This window comes from Rattus norvegicus, chromosome 9 (genome assembly GCF_021556685.1).
Source record: "Rattus norvegicus strain SHRSP/BbbUtx chromosome 9, alternate assembly SHRSP_T2T, whole genome shotgun sequence".
Classification (NCBI taxonomy): domain Eukaryota; kingdom Metazoa; phylum Chordata; class Mammalia; order Rodentia; family Muridae; genus Rattus; species Rattus norvegicus.
The window spans coordinates 113,125,001-113,140,000 of NC_141542.1; the positions used below are offsets into that span (position 1 = coordinate 113,125,001).

The following is a 15,000-nucleotide window of genomic DNA, read 5'->3' on the forward strand; positions in this document are numbered from 1 at the left end:
TTAAACTGTTTTCCGCCTTTGGCAGAGTGACACAGCGATCACAATGAGAGATAGATTGTGTGGGAGCTCCTTTCACTTTAGTGAATAGGAATTGGATACTTGGCTTTTGCCTTAGACAAGTAGTTACTTTGTTATTCACCGAGAAGCTTTCATAACCGAGCTCTAACATTCCGGATAGCCCTGTGCTGTTTTGAAGGAGGCTTTAATTGCTTCTCTTTCATTAGTTCCCTTCACTGTTTCTAAACTTCCAGAGGAATGAAAGACTTAACGTGAAAATGAAAATAAGCCCATCTTTAACTTATTGTTACCAGTCTGCACTCTTCTCCCTTGCTCGTCGGGAACTTTGAAACATTTTCCCATTAAAACATGCGCACTAAGAAGCCAGAACTGTCCCTCAAGTGGTGGCATCACAGAGGGCAATGTGACATTCCATGGCACGCCATGGGCCTGGAATTGAGGGCTAGTCTGTCAGCCATTTTCAAGAGATGATTTGTGCCTGGCGCCTGCTAAGACTGTTTTAAAATGTTCTCTTTGTTTCAACAATTGGGTGTTGTCTTTCAAGGTAGAGTGTTTGTATATTTGTTTTCTCACCGTAGGAAATGAGGCTCACCGGACCTCTGGGATCCCTCTGGTTTTCAGTGTGCTCTCTGCAGCGCTATGGAGGTCTGCCATTCTGGGTACTTAGCCACTGGACACCATAGCCACTACAGTCAGTTGCCACAGTTGATGAACTTTCTTCCTTTCACCCGACACAAACATAGGAATATATATTCTTGAAGAATACAGGTGCTTTTATATGGTGATTTAGGGTATGGGCTCTAATCTGTCTGCCTGGGCTCAGACTCACTTCGACATTCACCAGCAGTGTGAGTTAGAGAAGTGATGTAGGCTCAGTGTCATCATCTCTGAGGTCGCCTCCCACCATCTCGCAACAGCATGAGACACTATTCTGAGCATGTCGCAGATCTGTAACACCTTTTAATTAATCCTCACAGCTGCCTTGTGAAGGAGCTGTCATTGTTTCCGTTTACAAACAATGAGAATGGAGCACTTAGAGGCTAAGATCATTTGCCCAGGTTCATATAGATACCCAAGACTGAAGGTCAGGCTTTGACGGTTTGGCTTGGGAGCCTGTGTCCCTCTGGCTTGCTTGTCAACTTGAAGTCCCTTATGTTGGTGCGAGAGTAAGCACTCACTCTACTATGTCATCGGACAGGTTGACAGGATGTTGCTGCAAACCATCCCTGCTATGATTCTTGTGATTTTTGTGATGACTATTCCCACTAATATCATCAGTTGCCGCTTTAATAATAGTTAATCACTTTCATGCTATTGTCTATGAGGTATTGGATCTCAGAGGGTTTCTATTTGCTTTTAAACATATTCTTTTACCATGTTGTGTCATAAAGTGTGCACTGGAGTCATTTGAAGGTTGGACTGTGTTGGGGGAAAAAAAACACAAACTTTTGGTTAAATCTATTGGGAGTTATAAATTCCTGCTGGGCCTTTCAGATTTCTTTCAAAGCAGTTGAGAGAGGGAGGCCCCGCGGCACTTGACAGTTTTTATTTTTTGGTGCAGTGTATATTTGATTCCAGGGCCTAGAGTTTGGCAGGGATTGGGAGGATCGCACCTAATAAACTTTTTCATTTCTAAAAAAAATATAATTCTTTTAAATCATTGTGGTTGCTTTTTTAAAATGAAAACAACCCCATTTGCTGGTGGGAACGAAATTGAAGTCCTTTGTCATTCGTGCTGAATTCTCAGCCAAGGGATCACCTAGTTTGGAAAGGGCAGAATGCAGTATTCCTTAAACACTGCTCCCCTGGGGTTTAAGCTCCCTTGCCCACCTTGTAATGTTTACCAAGCAGTTTTTCTGCCACTCACATACTTGGTGGTGATGCTGGCTTCTTCCCTCTAGGCATTTTGTCTGCGTGCCTAGTGGCTTAGCCTAGCATTTTCTGCTGGCTCACAAAGGGAGGGAAGATAGAAGAGAGCCTTCAGAATCCTGAGGAGAAGAAATTGATGTTTGCAGCCGCCTGGAATTTTGAAGTATTTCAAACTAAAGTAACTCTAGATGCCCCAGATTTTGTTAAGGAAAACAGCATTCCGGAAGTTTTCAGTCCCAGTGGCTTCGAGGCTCCTTCAGAGGGCTATGCTATACGAGAAGGTTGAGACTAGGCTTAAAGACTTTTAATTTTTATTTTATGTGTATGCATATATGTCTGAGGATGTGTCTATGTACCACATGCCTACGGGTGCCCGTGGAGGCCAGAATACAGGGTTGGGTATCCTGCAAGAGTTTGTGAGCCACTCGATGTGGGTGCTGGGAACTTCATTCCAGTCCTCTGGAAGAACAGCATTCTTAGTTCCTTGGGTCATCATCCGTCCAGCCCCATGCAAGTTTATATTTTCATGAAGAAACACTTGTTTGTTTTCATCCTGATGAACTCTGTATCTTAGAGTCCTACTAACTGCTGTTGTTTCTTGGGGGAGCTTCCTCTGGCATTAGATAGTGAGGCAAGGGTTGGTTCTATCACTTACCGGATCTAGGTCTTGGACACCCCTCTGCGTATCTCCGCTTTTCCATTCTGAAGGGCAGGACTCTCTTACGTACTTCATATAGTTTGATAGTTATAACTGTTCCTTGAGATGATGCACGTGAACTATGCGTACAAAATGCCCGCTACATTGTAGCTGCTTCACGCACAGTAGACGGACTAACGGCGCCCAACGCCTCTCATGTAGCAGGAAAAGTGAGCTGAGATTCTGAGCTGTGGAAGAGGAAGCTGAGGCTCACCAGAGCTTTGTGTGTGTTCTTCACTGCAGTGCATCTCTGCTCTGCCCACTGAGGCAGGAGAGCATCGGGGTGGGGGGTGGGAGGAAGTGGGTAGGCGGGGGACACACCATATGATTTTCCTCAGAATTATACGCAGTGTCGTGTATGCAAATCAGGAGATGGCCCTGTGGTCATCAGCCCTGTGAACTATACAGACCTCTTGCAAAGGAAAAATGGCCTCACCTCAAGTTTGCCTTGGTTTCGTTTGTCAAAATGTGCCTTAAATGCCGTCAAACTCAAAGTCAACGCCTTAGCTCCTGGCACTTACACAGTGAGAGAGCGAAGGCGGTGCATTTGCAAGTTAAATGTCAGCAGTCATAGAGCGAAATGTGAGCAGTTACTTTAATTTATGTGATGGGTGTCATTTTGCTGAACGTAAACTGTCGGGTTTGGGCTTATCTTTGCCAGGAACAGACCAGGTTGAATCTGCTTTCTGATTTCATAAATAAAAATATCATAAGCCTCGCAATATTTCCAGCTTCGTTTCATTCGGCCTTGAAGCGGTCTTCTCAATTAACCGTTATACAATACCTTGATAGCTGTGGTTCGGAGGGACTGACGGTTGTGAATGGCAGGATTTCAGGATTCCAGCTTCAATGGGTGTTGATGATACATCTGGAAATCTGTTTTGTTCCCCAGAAGTGCGGACTTTGACTCTGTATTTAACTGTGCGCTCCTCCTGGCCCTGTTCCTAGGCCCTAGGGTCTCGTGTTCTGGCCTCAGATTGCTACAGCATTTTTACTGATGTGGCTATTTCTTCGTTTTTGTTTTTCTTGGCTGTCTTGTGAATTTGACCCAGGGTCTTGAGTGGCTCACCCTTTGACCTGCTCTGCTCCAATGACATCTTCAACAGAAACATTTCTATGAATTTCCATTTCTCTGTGATTAAACTGAGATTGTTGGGTTATTAAATATATGCAACCATTATTTTATATTGTATTTGATTACCATGTACTGTGGCAGTACAGAAGAAAGGCCAGGTTTTCATATTTCATGTGGGGGAATAGCACACACCCTGTCAAAGCCCAGAAGCTAAGTAGACCTTATAGGTTGGTTTGGTCTCTGTTATAACTACTGACCTCTGTCTTAAAAGCTGTCGTGACTGTACATTGACAGTATTTTACAGGCCTTGAAATTAGAAAACTTTAAATAGTTCTGTGTCACAACATGCTATAGTTTTAGTGGTTTTTATGTATTTTGTTTTTTACACTCTCTCCTTTGTACCTTGCTTATGGAGGCTGACCCTCATCTGTGCGAGCAGGATTATGGAAGCTCCTCTGAAGTGAGGCTTGACATTGGGATGGGGACGGACCTTTCTGAGATCCAGTTTCTTCTTCTCGAAAATAAGGAAGGGAGGGTTTTTCTTTTTACCTCTGACGATTATGTGGAGATAGTTAAGGCAGACATGGAAAGGTAAAGGCAGCGTCTGCATAGAATGAGTACCTGTGGTTTAGCCATCATCATCTCTTCAATTACTGTTGATACTTAGCAGTTTTTTCACGCACTTACTGCATACTTAAATTCTTTTTGTCCTTCGCTCATTCCTACCACACACAAGAGGGATTGCACACGTTGTTAAGGTTATCAACCGAGTGCCAGGTATCTTGGGGCTTACTCTGCTTGCCTTTCAGGTTTGTTCCGTGGTGGAATTTTTTTCATAGGTATGATTTTCATTTTCATGGTGAATTATCAAAGATAATCATTTAGAAGATTCAGTTATTGGAGATAAATCCGCACAGCCATCTCCATCTGTGTTTATCAACATGGGGTTTGGGGAGACGGTAAGGGTAAGTTCAAATGGCCAGCACAGACTTGGAAGTCTGAGGACGCCTGCATACACCTCAGGCCCCAGCATTGGGGCTAGAAGCCAGACAGGCCCATTGCTGGCCAGCCAATTTATCCAAAGTAATGAGCTTCCGGTTCAGTGAAAGACCCTGCTTCAAGGTACTGTGGTAAAGAGCAGTGGAGAAAGACACCTTGTTTCCTGTTTAGACTTCCATATATGTACACACAGTTGCACACTTGGGCACACACACATGTAACATGTGCACACATTATGCACCATCCCCCTACCCTAAAAACACCAATTCTGTCTTCCCACAAAAGTATTCGTCTGAGTGTTTGCTGTGGTGGTCTTATAATGTTACACTTCGCTGAATTTTATGTATGCCGTGATGTATTTACACAGTGCAAAGTATTTGTTTAATAGATTTTTTGCAAACACATTCGATGGCATTAATTGAATAATAATCTCTTCCCGTTAAAAATACTTTTTTTGGACTCTACCTAGGTAATTTAGTTCCCTGGAACGTGGTCCAAAACTGTCGCAAAACGGTGCTGTCAACCAGACACAGTCCTCGGTCTATAAGTTTGTATTTTGTATGAGTTGAGGAATCCTATTTTGTGAAAATTTTTTCTATCTCCAGAGCTAAACTTTCAGGTGACAAACACGGATGCGTGCTCCTAACCACTTCAGGCGACACGTCAGTCACGTGACTTGTTACTCACAGAGCTATATGGTGTCTCCAGAACTTGAGTGTGACTGCCCTACTAAGTAACTGACTTTCACACGGTTGTCCTTCTGCATTGGGAGAGCACACGGACATTCAGTTATGTTGACCCGTTCCACACTGTCGCATTAGGGACGATGAGTCATCTTAGAGATGCTGGTCAGTGCTTTGGTTTCTCCATTCTCTCTAGGAAGAACCCCTTCTGTGCTCGCTAACCTGTTCTTGTGGGAATCTCGAATACGTTTACCCTGGGAAGGTCATATTGTGAGTGTACGTAGCTTTTTGTATGTCGGGCCTCTCACGTGAAGTGGACCTTTCCAAAATGTCTGTGCATCAGTAAAAACTAGTCGTGGAAGGTGTGGAAATGGTGACCTGTAGTCTTGAGGAAAAAAGGTGTGTTTTGTATTAATTGACAACTGCCATGGTCTCATCGAGACCTACCTAACCACCTTATGCAAAATTGTAGTCACCTCAAATTCTTAATCTCTGCCCTACTCCTTTTTCTGCATCTAATTTATAACAACAACAACAATAGTAATTTTCAGCCATATACCTCCCTTCCTTCCTGACTGTGGCGCATCCCCTAGAATGGGAGGGAACTGTGTAAGTTTACCAGGTGTCCCGTACATATCAGATGAGTTAATGAAGCTTAGGACAATGAAACACCATCGTGAGAGTAGAAACTTACAAGGCAAGGATGTGCTTTCTTGAGAGTGACTCTACTAGAGAATTTAAAAATTCACCCCAAAACATGCCTTTTTGTCCCCCCAGAGATTCTGTGATTAAAATGCCCTTTGCCTGAGAGGGCAGTGATTCATGTTTGAGTAAACGAGAAACCAAAATGTCACCTTTCTGTCTAGGGCCTGGTTATTATGTGAAGGTGTTCTCCCCTGAAATAGGTGGCTTTGCTGGCTTAAGCCCGTTTTTCCATTTCCCCGAAAAATGGAGGTCACCGGAGTTACTGTCCTCCGTTATTATGGGTGAAAAAATAAGGGGAAATGTGGTGTTTTGAGATTAGAGACGAGTTTGAAGTGGTTCTCTTTATTTTTCTCCTGGGATGGTGTCAAAGAAAGGTTCTTTGCCAAATTTCTGTCTGCCTGGAGCACACCAACTGTCACTTCTCTTTCAGGCCCCTGTGACTTCACACTGAAAAGGCGGTTAGTTTCCCAGTGAGCACTTCTTGGGATCCCCCTCCCCCACAGCAGATAGAAAAAGTTAGTGGGAGGAAAACCTGCACCACAGAAAATTAAAATCGAGACCTAAGAGAACTGCCTTCTACCGGCCCCATAAGCAAGCCTGTTCTCTAAGCCGTGGTTTCTGACCCTTTAATACTCGTGCGCTGCTCTTTGGCAGTCTCCTTGATTCTGCCCTGCAGTTGTGTTTATACATTTATATTTGTTTTGTCTCCTTCCTAGGTAGTAATATTGTCAGAGGCAGACAGATTGTCTTCTACTTTATAATTCCCTAGAGCCTTCTCTACAGTATTTTCAACGAGATGCACTCAATTAATGTTTGCCTAACAAGTAAACAGGAGGGAAAATGAAGGTTTCAGGAAGGAGATTTGTAATATTACCAAAAATCACATTAAGGGCTCAGAGTAATCAGAACTGGCATTTGGTCTCCCCGGTACTTAGAATGCAATGAAAACTGGACCCCATATGAATGGATAAAATGAGACAGGGGACTGCTTCTCTGGATGGTTCTTATTGTTTCCCTTCTACAGTCTGGTCTGTGGCATTTTGTTCCAAAGGAAACTCTAGACCTGAGGTGATTTAAGCTTGCCAAATTAGCCCTCTGCAGTGACTCATTCCCTTTTCCCTTCCCTTTGTTCCTGGGAGGAAGAGGATGGTGTGAGGCAACAAGCAAAATGCACAGCTGTTTCCTGGTGGATTGTTTGTCCTGGTCTTGGTCCGGATGGTAAGGTCCTACATGCAGATGCCACGAAGGTCAAGTTCCCCATTGGTTGGAGGCATACTTTGTTTGCATTTGAAGTAGGTAGCCCCTTGTTCTGAGGTTTAGTGGTTGCATAGATTTAAGAAGGAATGACCTCTTGTGCAGACATGAGTCCTTGACGCCAGAAGTTCTGCTGGGTGCTCCTCTGGGTTTGCAACTGATTCCTACCAAGTGAAGGGACGGACAGAGGGAATCTGAACAAAGATCATCAATTCCCATGGAGGGTGTAGCTGCCTCGCATAGGAACCATGCTTCTTCTGTTTTTAAGTGTCCGAGTGTTGTAGCTGCATGCGCGTGAGAGTCTTTTGTGCACGCCCGGTTATATTGAAGGCCGGATGGAGGCACCGGATCCCTGGAACTGGAGTTACAGATAGTTGTGAGCTGCCCCGTGGGTGTTGGGAACTGAACCTATGTCCACTGTAAGAACAGCAAGTGCGCTTTACCACTGAGCATCTCTTCAGCCACCAAGAAACAGAAGCCACATGTAATATAACCCACCTACTCGTGTGACTTCAAAACATGCAATGCTGAAATAGAACAAAAAAGAGTAATACAAGAAATGTATAACGAAATACTTCGGCGTGTAAATATTTAGTTGCAAGTATACTGGAGGACATAGATAGCTAAGCATTCCAGACATGTGTTTATAGACTAAATAACTGGACACGCCAGCTACCCACGAAGATCAATGGTTGTTGTTTTAATGGCCATGGGGATACCTTAAACTATTATCGTTGATCACAGGACATTTTCACAATGATCAACTCTTGGCAAAATTCCAAATCGAGCAAGTTTTTCACTTTCAAATACAGGGTTTTGTATCTAGAGTTGGGTTCTAGGTTCAGAAACAGATGAAGAGGTTTATCACTTGTGTGGTGAGTGGAGCTTGTCCATGGTAACTAGAAAGTGCCCAGGTCTTTGTTCAGGTCTTTGGGACTGAGCCTTCTTACATAGCGCTAGCAACCAGATTCCCGAACTGCCCACTAGGAGGTGCTACTGCTCCCCGTGAGCTCCAGCCTCCCTGAGGTGTAGTCTCAGCGACTACACAGTTTGTCAGATCCCAGAGGATGCCAGCCTCCCTCTCATCTGAGATAACGCGAATGACTCAGATGCTCCCGGGTCTCTCTGAAGGGCAAAGGAGCAAAATTGCTTCAGGTTTAGAAGCGCCGCTCTGAGGTCTCTACCAAGTCCAGGAGCGCTGCCATTAGAGTGATATCACCTTCGTTAATATGGCTAAAAACTCGGCAGACTGTGAGGATAGACATTTTCTTTTCCCTGCCAAGTTTACCTAGCAGAGGGAGCTTTGAGTATGTCCTCATTTGGGGGCGCTGATATTATCTAATTTTATGACTTACCAGATAAGTGTGCGGAGTATGAGGTAATGTATTATGTAATGTAAAAGCTCGCAGACCTAGAAGGTCAAGGAAGATTGCCACAGGACAGTCCTCTGGTAAGACTGACTGACTTTCCTTCGGACAAGGGCAACATCAGTGTTGTACATTACAAACCCGGAATCTTAGTTCCTGGAGGACCATTAGTCATCCAGTGGGTGGGTATGTGTTCATCCTCCAGGCAGCGGGAATGAACCCTTAATGCCAATGTGTGCTCATGGTTTAACTGGACCAGGACCTTGACCTCAATGCACAATTTGTGCCACTTTGTGTAGCTGTCAGTCAGCCCGTGTTTGTAAAAAAATAATGTAACTGTCTTCAAGCTCTGAGGTTTGATAGGAAGTAAAAGGCAAAAATCACATTTATTTCTTTGAAAACGTGACTTTTGTCACACATGCCGAGGAAACTGAGTGAGCTTAGCCGGTAGCTATAGGGACTTGCGTTCATAGACCAGGTCTGGAGGCATTTTCAAATCTTAAGATAGTAACAGCATTTCTATGATGCTTCTCCTGTGTGGGCGTCACTCTAAGGACTGTACCTTTTCAGTGTTTCCAGTTCCCTTATGGTCCCTTTATTATCATTTCCTTCATGAGAGGAGACAAGAAATGCTAAAGAAACCTGCTTGGGCGAGGTCATAGGGGAAGCTGGCTGCCTTGTGAAGTCTGCCTGCTCCAGGCCTGAAGAGTGGAATTGAGGGAAGGCAGGTCACCATCACATCCTGTTTGTGAAGCTGACATTCCCTAAGAGCTCAGGAGATTTCAAACCTGAGCTCCTCCAGAACGCACTGCGTTTTCTTCAAAGGTGAAAGCATTCCTCAGGACCTCCGTAAGGTGCGTGCCAAACATGAACTGGCCCTTTCTAGGCTGTCAGAGCTTCTCTGGTCAGCACAGGACAGCAGGGCTTTGGGCTGACATTCATAGCAGGGAGGAAGGAGAATCTGAAATGAAAGGATTCTACAAAGCCCCTTCCTTATGTGTTTTACGCTTTGCTTAGTCTCCAGAGGAAAGAGAGATTTTTGAGGTCATTACTGCAAAATGCGTTGGACGTAGTTGGACATCCTGTATTTGTTTAAGAAGTTGAAGTTACACCCACTTCTACCACCAGTCCCCTGGACATATATTAAGTATAAAATAGTATCACAGGCATAGGAGAATTTCCAAATCAACACCGGGTTCCCATGTTTCAGGAACAGAGGGCCAGAATCAAGCTCTGTCCTTTCAGATCCCTTCCTGCCCTGCCCCCTCATCAGACTCACCGCTGGTGAATTTAGTATGGGAGTGAATTTAGTATTGGTTTCTTGTTTTCTTCTTCATTTTTTTTGAAGTTTTTTTTTTCAGTTGAACTTTATTGGGTTCTATCTGGTTTCACCTAAAAAGAGAAAAGGAAGCTTTGTCCACACTTGTACTAACAAGCTCATGGGTAAATCTACCACTGCTTAAAGTTTGAGGACCTCTGCTGTAAGCAAGTGCATCAGAAGCATTTACGTTTTGGAACTCAGAAGAGCATTGGGACAGCATGTGGAGGAGTTAACGTATAAACACACAGGGGGGTAACACACCTGGCAGGCAAGAATTCCGTCTTTCTGCAGATCATGGGGGGCAAAAGCTGGACTAAGAACAGGAGCACAGCACAGGCGGTAGATTTAGATCTTACGACTCAGTGCTGGTGGGATTATCCTTTCCATGAGATACTTGTCAATTAGGTCTGGCAGCGGCTGTTTTAGACGCGTAATGATTAAATTTCACAAACTTCGCAAATCTTCTCCAGTTAGTCTAGAACTCGGTGTAGTGGGGAGAAGGCCTAGAACAAATGCTTCCCCATTAGCTCTTTATTTGTCCTCCTCCCCAGATGGTTTCACAGTCCACACTCTTATCAGCCCAGCAAAGTTGAGGTTGTGAGCTGGCAGAGAGGGATAGATGTAGTTCTCCATCTTTGTGTTTCTAAGCTCGGCTAGAGCCCTGTAGATCCCACGAGCTGAGTTAATTCTGGACATGTTCTAAATAGAGGTCACACTGTCCTTTGTAACTTCGGGTTTCCATGTGCTGGGACTGGCCTTGGTTGGAACAGATTTCTAAACCTTGATACAAAGGTGTAGAAAACGTACCATAGTGAACTCTCAACTATTTACCCGAGTGTGAACGGGACCCCCTCCCCCCGTTAGCTTTATTGCTGTGAGAGAGCTTCGGTGACCTCGAAGCAAGCAAATCTGGATTTCAGAATACTTCTGGGTGCCTGTGGCCCCTGTGAAGTCACCCTACTATGGGGCTTTCCTGAGATTAAAACCCAAAGCGTCACTTGTCTGAGGAGATTTGGGTATTTCCTGTATTTATTTATGGTCCCTATTTAAGGAATACAAGTTCGTTAAATAATAATTAAGCACCTTAGTTTATATAGTGTATTAGGTGGGGCTTATTAATCATGTCTATATGACAGATGTTACATGAAGTTATTGTCATGGTTGAGAGACTTCACAGAGAGACTTAACTCATTTGTTTCTGTGGTGGTTTGAATGACAGTGGCCTCCATAGGCTCATATATTTGAATAATTAGTCCTCAGTTAGTTGAACTGTTTGGTAAGGATTAGTGGGTGTGGCCTTGTTTGGAGGAAATATGTCACTTTGGCTTTGGGGTTTCAAAAGACTTGTACCATTCCCAGTTCCCCTCCATCCCTTTCTCTCTTTCCCCCACCCCTCCTCCCACTCTCTCCCTCCCACTGTCTCCTACTTTCAAATCAAGATGCAATATCTCACCTGTTCCTGCCTCCGTAGCCTTGCTTCATCGTCACAGACTCTAATCCTCTGAAACCATAAGCCCCAAATAAACTGTCTTGTAACATCAACAGAGAAGTAACTAAGACAGTTTCTATTTTAATGACTGCAGTTGTAAGGCATTTGTACAATTAAAAAAAAAACAGTCTTTAGCATTTTCACACTGTGAGAACACTTGAGTAATGTCCTCTGTCATCTAATTTGCACGTAGACGGCTCCAGCAGATTTCAGTACTCGGCACAGAACCCAATGGTAATCAAAAGCGTATGCTTTATGTCCTGGGTAAGAAGTGAACAGATATGAAGTGATTGTCTTCTGACTTAACCACTTAATTCAGCTTGCCTTACCCTGTTGTGAACCAGGTGTGGAATTTATGTATTAAAAATAAAAATGTATAATAAGTGACCACCCCACATACTTTATCTGAAGGGCAATTATCATTCCTGAGCTCCATAACTCAGCTGCTTTGATGAAGGTGGCAGTGAGTTATTAAGCTCTTTGCTTTGTGAGAAAGACTCTAATAATTTCATCATGCCATGGGTGTCTTTAAGTTATGGATTGCATGCGAAGCATAATAACTCTTTCTTTTCAGTAGAAACTACATTTCTCTTCTCAAGTGGTCAGTAATTTACAGTGAATAGTTTGAAAAATGGTGACTTTTTAGCTCTAGGTTATAGTTCCATGAATAGTGGAGATGAATTACCTTGTGTAATTTAAAATTAGTAGAAGACTGCTCATTCTAAGAAGTGTCTTTTTTTTTTAAGACAGTGTCATGTAATAGGTTGTACTATCTCTTTACTATGATGTGCTTGGGTTACATGAAGTCTGAGATGGTAAGAAAGAGAGTATTTTGTTGGGAAGAGGACCCGACTTTGATCTGAAGCACACTATTAGTACATCCTTGTTCCACTTGGCTGGAATTCGTCCCATTAAGCAACTATTATTTTAACAGCAGAACTGTGAGCTTCTGTGGCATTATGAAAATACGTGTGGTTATCTGGAAGTTGTAGATAAGAATGTGTTGCTAGTTGGGACGGAACTTACAGGAGACAAGGACAGAAGTTTGGCACTTTCGTGCCCTGATGTTTGTCACTCAAACAAAGAAGCTAGACGGGGCCCGGAAACAAGAAGAATGTTTATAAATGACACCACTGGAGAAAGGGTAAGAATGGCATTACTGGGAAATTAAGCTTAGGCTGTAGATTTATAAGCAGCCCTTTCGTTTCTTTTGCTTAGGATTTTACATGATACAACGAAAGAACAGAATAACTTAGACTGTCTGAAATGTAGTATGAAGACTGGATTCCACGGTCATTAACAAAAGATATGATAATGAAAGTTGGGGTTTTCAAAAACAGATTCATGTAGGAGTTTAATCTCTGGGTACATAGTCGCAAAAATGAATATTTTACACCAGTACAGCAATCCTCACAGATACCTAAAAGGGAAAAAAAAATGTAATAACCCAACAATAGGTGAATTCATGAACAAACCACAGACCGTGGCATGGTTTATTAATTATTTTGCATTGAAAAAGGCATGAAATCAGGACACCAGCCCAAACATGGAAGAACCGTGAAGATGTGCTAAAGGAAATAAGTCAGGCGTAGAAGGAAAACTACGCTTTGGTTTCAGTTACACAAGACACAGTATTGGCAAACGGAAAACAGAACGCTGGTCCTGAGAGAAGGAAGGAAGGCAGAGAAGTTTGAGTAAGAACGGCTGCTGTACCATCCTACACGTTTGAATACTCGCTGATCAGGGAATGGCTTGACTTGAGAAGAGTTAGGAGGCGTGGCCTCGCAGGAGTAGGTGTGGCCTTGTTGGAGGAAGGATGGGCTTTGAGGTTACAAAAACCCAAGGCAGGCTTAGTAGCTCTCTCTTCCCGCTGCCTGCCTGCCTGCGGATGTAGATGTAGCACTCTCAGTTGCTTCTCCAGAACCACGTCTGCTAATGTGTGGCCACGCTCCCCAGCGGTGAGGACAGTGGACTGACCTAGTGAAACTGCAAGCCCGCTCCAACGAAATGCTTCCCGGGGTCACCGTCTCTCTTTATAGCAGTAGAACAATGACCAAGACAAGAGGAGTGGGACATGGCCGTTTAATAGATACAGCCGTGGCTGGGGAAGATGAAGATTTCGGTAATGAATAAAGGCAGTCAGTGCACAACAGTGTGGATTTGCCTGATGCTGTTGAATACACACCTGAAATACTTAACATGCTAAGTACTTCGTTAGGACTGCCTTGCCGGCACTGCAAGGCAACGGAGCATTCCCAGTTATTTAGAGAAGGATCTAACAAGTCAAGTAGAAGGGTTGGCTAATTATTCATGTTCATACATATTCAGCAGTTATCGTTAGGCCACATTTTCGAAAAATACAATTTCCTTATCTTGCACGTATCTGGGAACTGATTTGGGCCTAATTTCCTTTCAGTACTTGACATGATTCTTGCAGCAAGGAAAACACCCAGTAAATATTTGCTGGTTGGTATTTGTTTATTCCGGGAAATTGTAATCCTGGCTTCATATGCAAAGCAATCAGCATCTCAACGGCTCTTCAAGTCTGCTTACAGGCTCGGTGGAGGTAGGAAAATAACTTTTTAAAACGCCATCTTAAAATGTAGCGCGAGGTGCGTTGGATTATGGGGACCAAATACGTTTTAACTGGCGTAAAACATACCGTGAAAGTTTTTTTGCTATTGAAATAAAGACAGCGCTGAGAAATGAACAATTACCTTGGCTGAAAAGCTCTGTCTAGGATCCACACCACTGTTATCTACTTTCCATAGAGATGCACAACTGCTGTTTCTGAGGTCACAGCCGGGTACCCGGCCATCTGGGCACTCACCTTACTAGCTCAAAGCTTTGTCTAAGTCTCTAAATTTGTCGTCGTCGTTGTTTTGTGATTCACATGAGAATGATCTGACTGTTATCCAGGGCAGAGATCTGAGTGCTGACGTGGGAAATTTTCTTCATAATTTTGTGGCCGCTCTTGCCAAAGAGGGACTTGGAGCTGCTTTTCCACTTTCTCTAAGCAGAGGAGCCTCTGTTAGACTCGCACAGAAAGTCATTTTCATTATTCTGTAATTCTATTTATCAGAAGCCACGTGGCACCAAAGAAATTAACCAAAGTTAGTTTTCAGAGGGGTTATACTTCCTCCCATGGTTTTCTTGAATTGTAATTGTTTAATTTAGGAAATTAGCAAATATAAGAATTAAATACAATCATCATGCAAACAATACTTCCAAACTGTCAGGTCTTTCTCTGTAAAGCAGTGAGCGCTGACATCACTGGTTTGAATGTTCTAACATGTGTGCACATGCAGACAGAAAAATCTAGGGGCGTGGACTTGGTCTTGATGCTAACCGTGTTTCGGAGCCTGCGTGTTTTTAATCAGCATTAGATAGTCAGCATTCTCCCCTCTCTCAGTGCCTCTTCACAGCTGCTTTCTGAGTAGGTGACTCCGTATTTGACTTCATGCCAGTCACCTTTCTACGGATTTTCAAGATTATCTTTTATAAATAAAGTTATAATACAAAC

The 15,000-nt window shown here is 43.4% G+C and overlaps 1 protein-coding gene across 2 annotated transcripts in view; it reads left to right on the plus strand.

The window, feature by feature from the left end:
- Positions 1 to 15,000, plus strand: part of LOC148003865 (uncharacterized) — a 45,636-nt gene that overhangs the window by 15,317 nt on the left and 15,319 nt on the right. The window contains exon 2 of one of the 2 annotated variants that reach the window (XM_087569035.1): positions 7,186 to 7,269. The exons of the other annotated variant lie outside the window; for it this stretch is intronic. The gene's annotated coding sequence lies outside the window, so the exon portion shown is untranslated. Of the gene's footprint in view, positions 1 to 7,185; positions 7,270 to 15,000 lie in introns of those variants that run through there. 2 annotated transcript variants of the gene reach the window in all.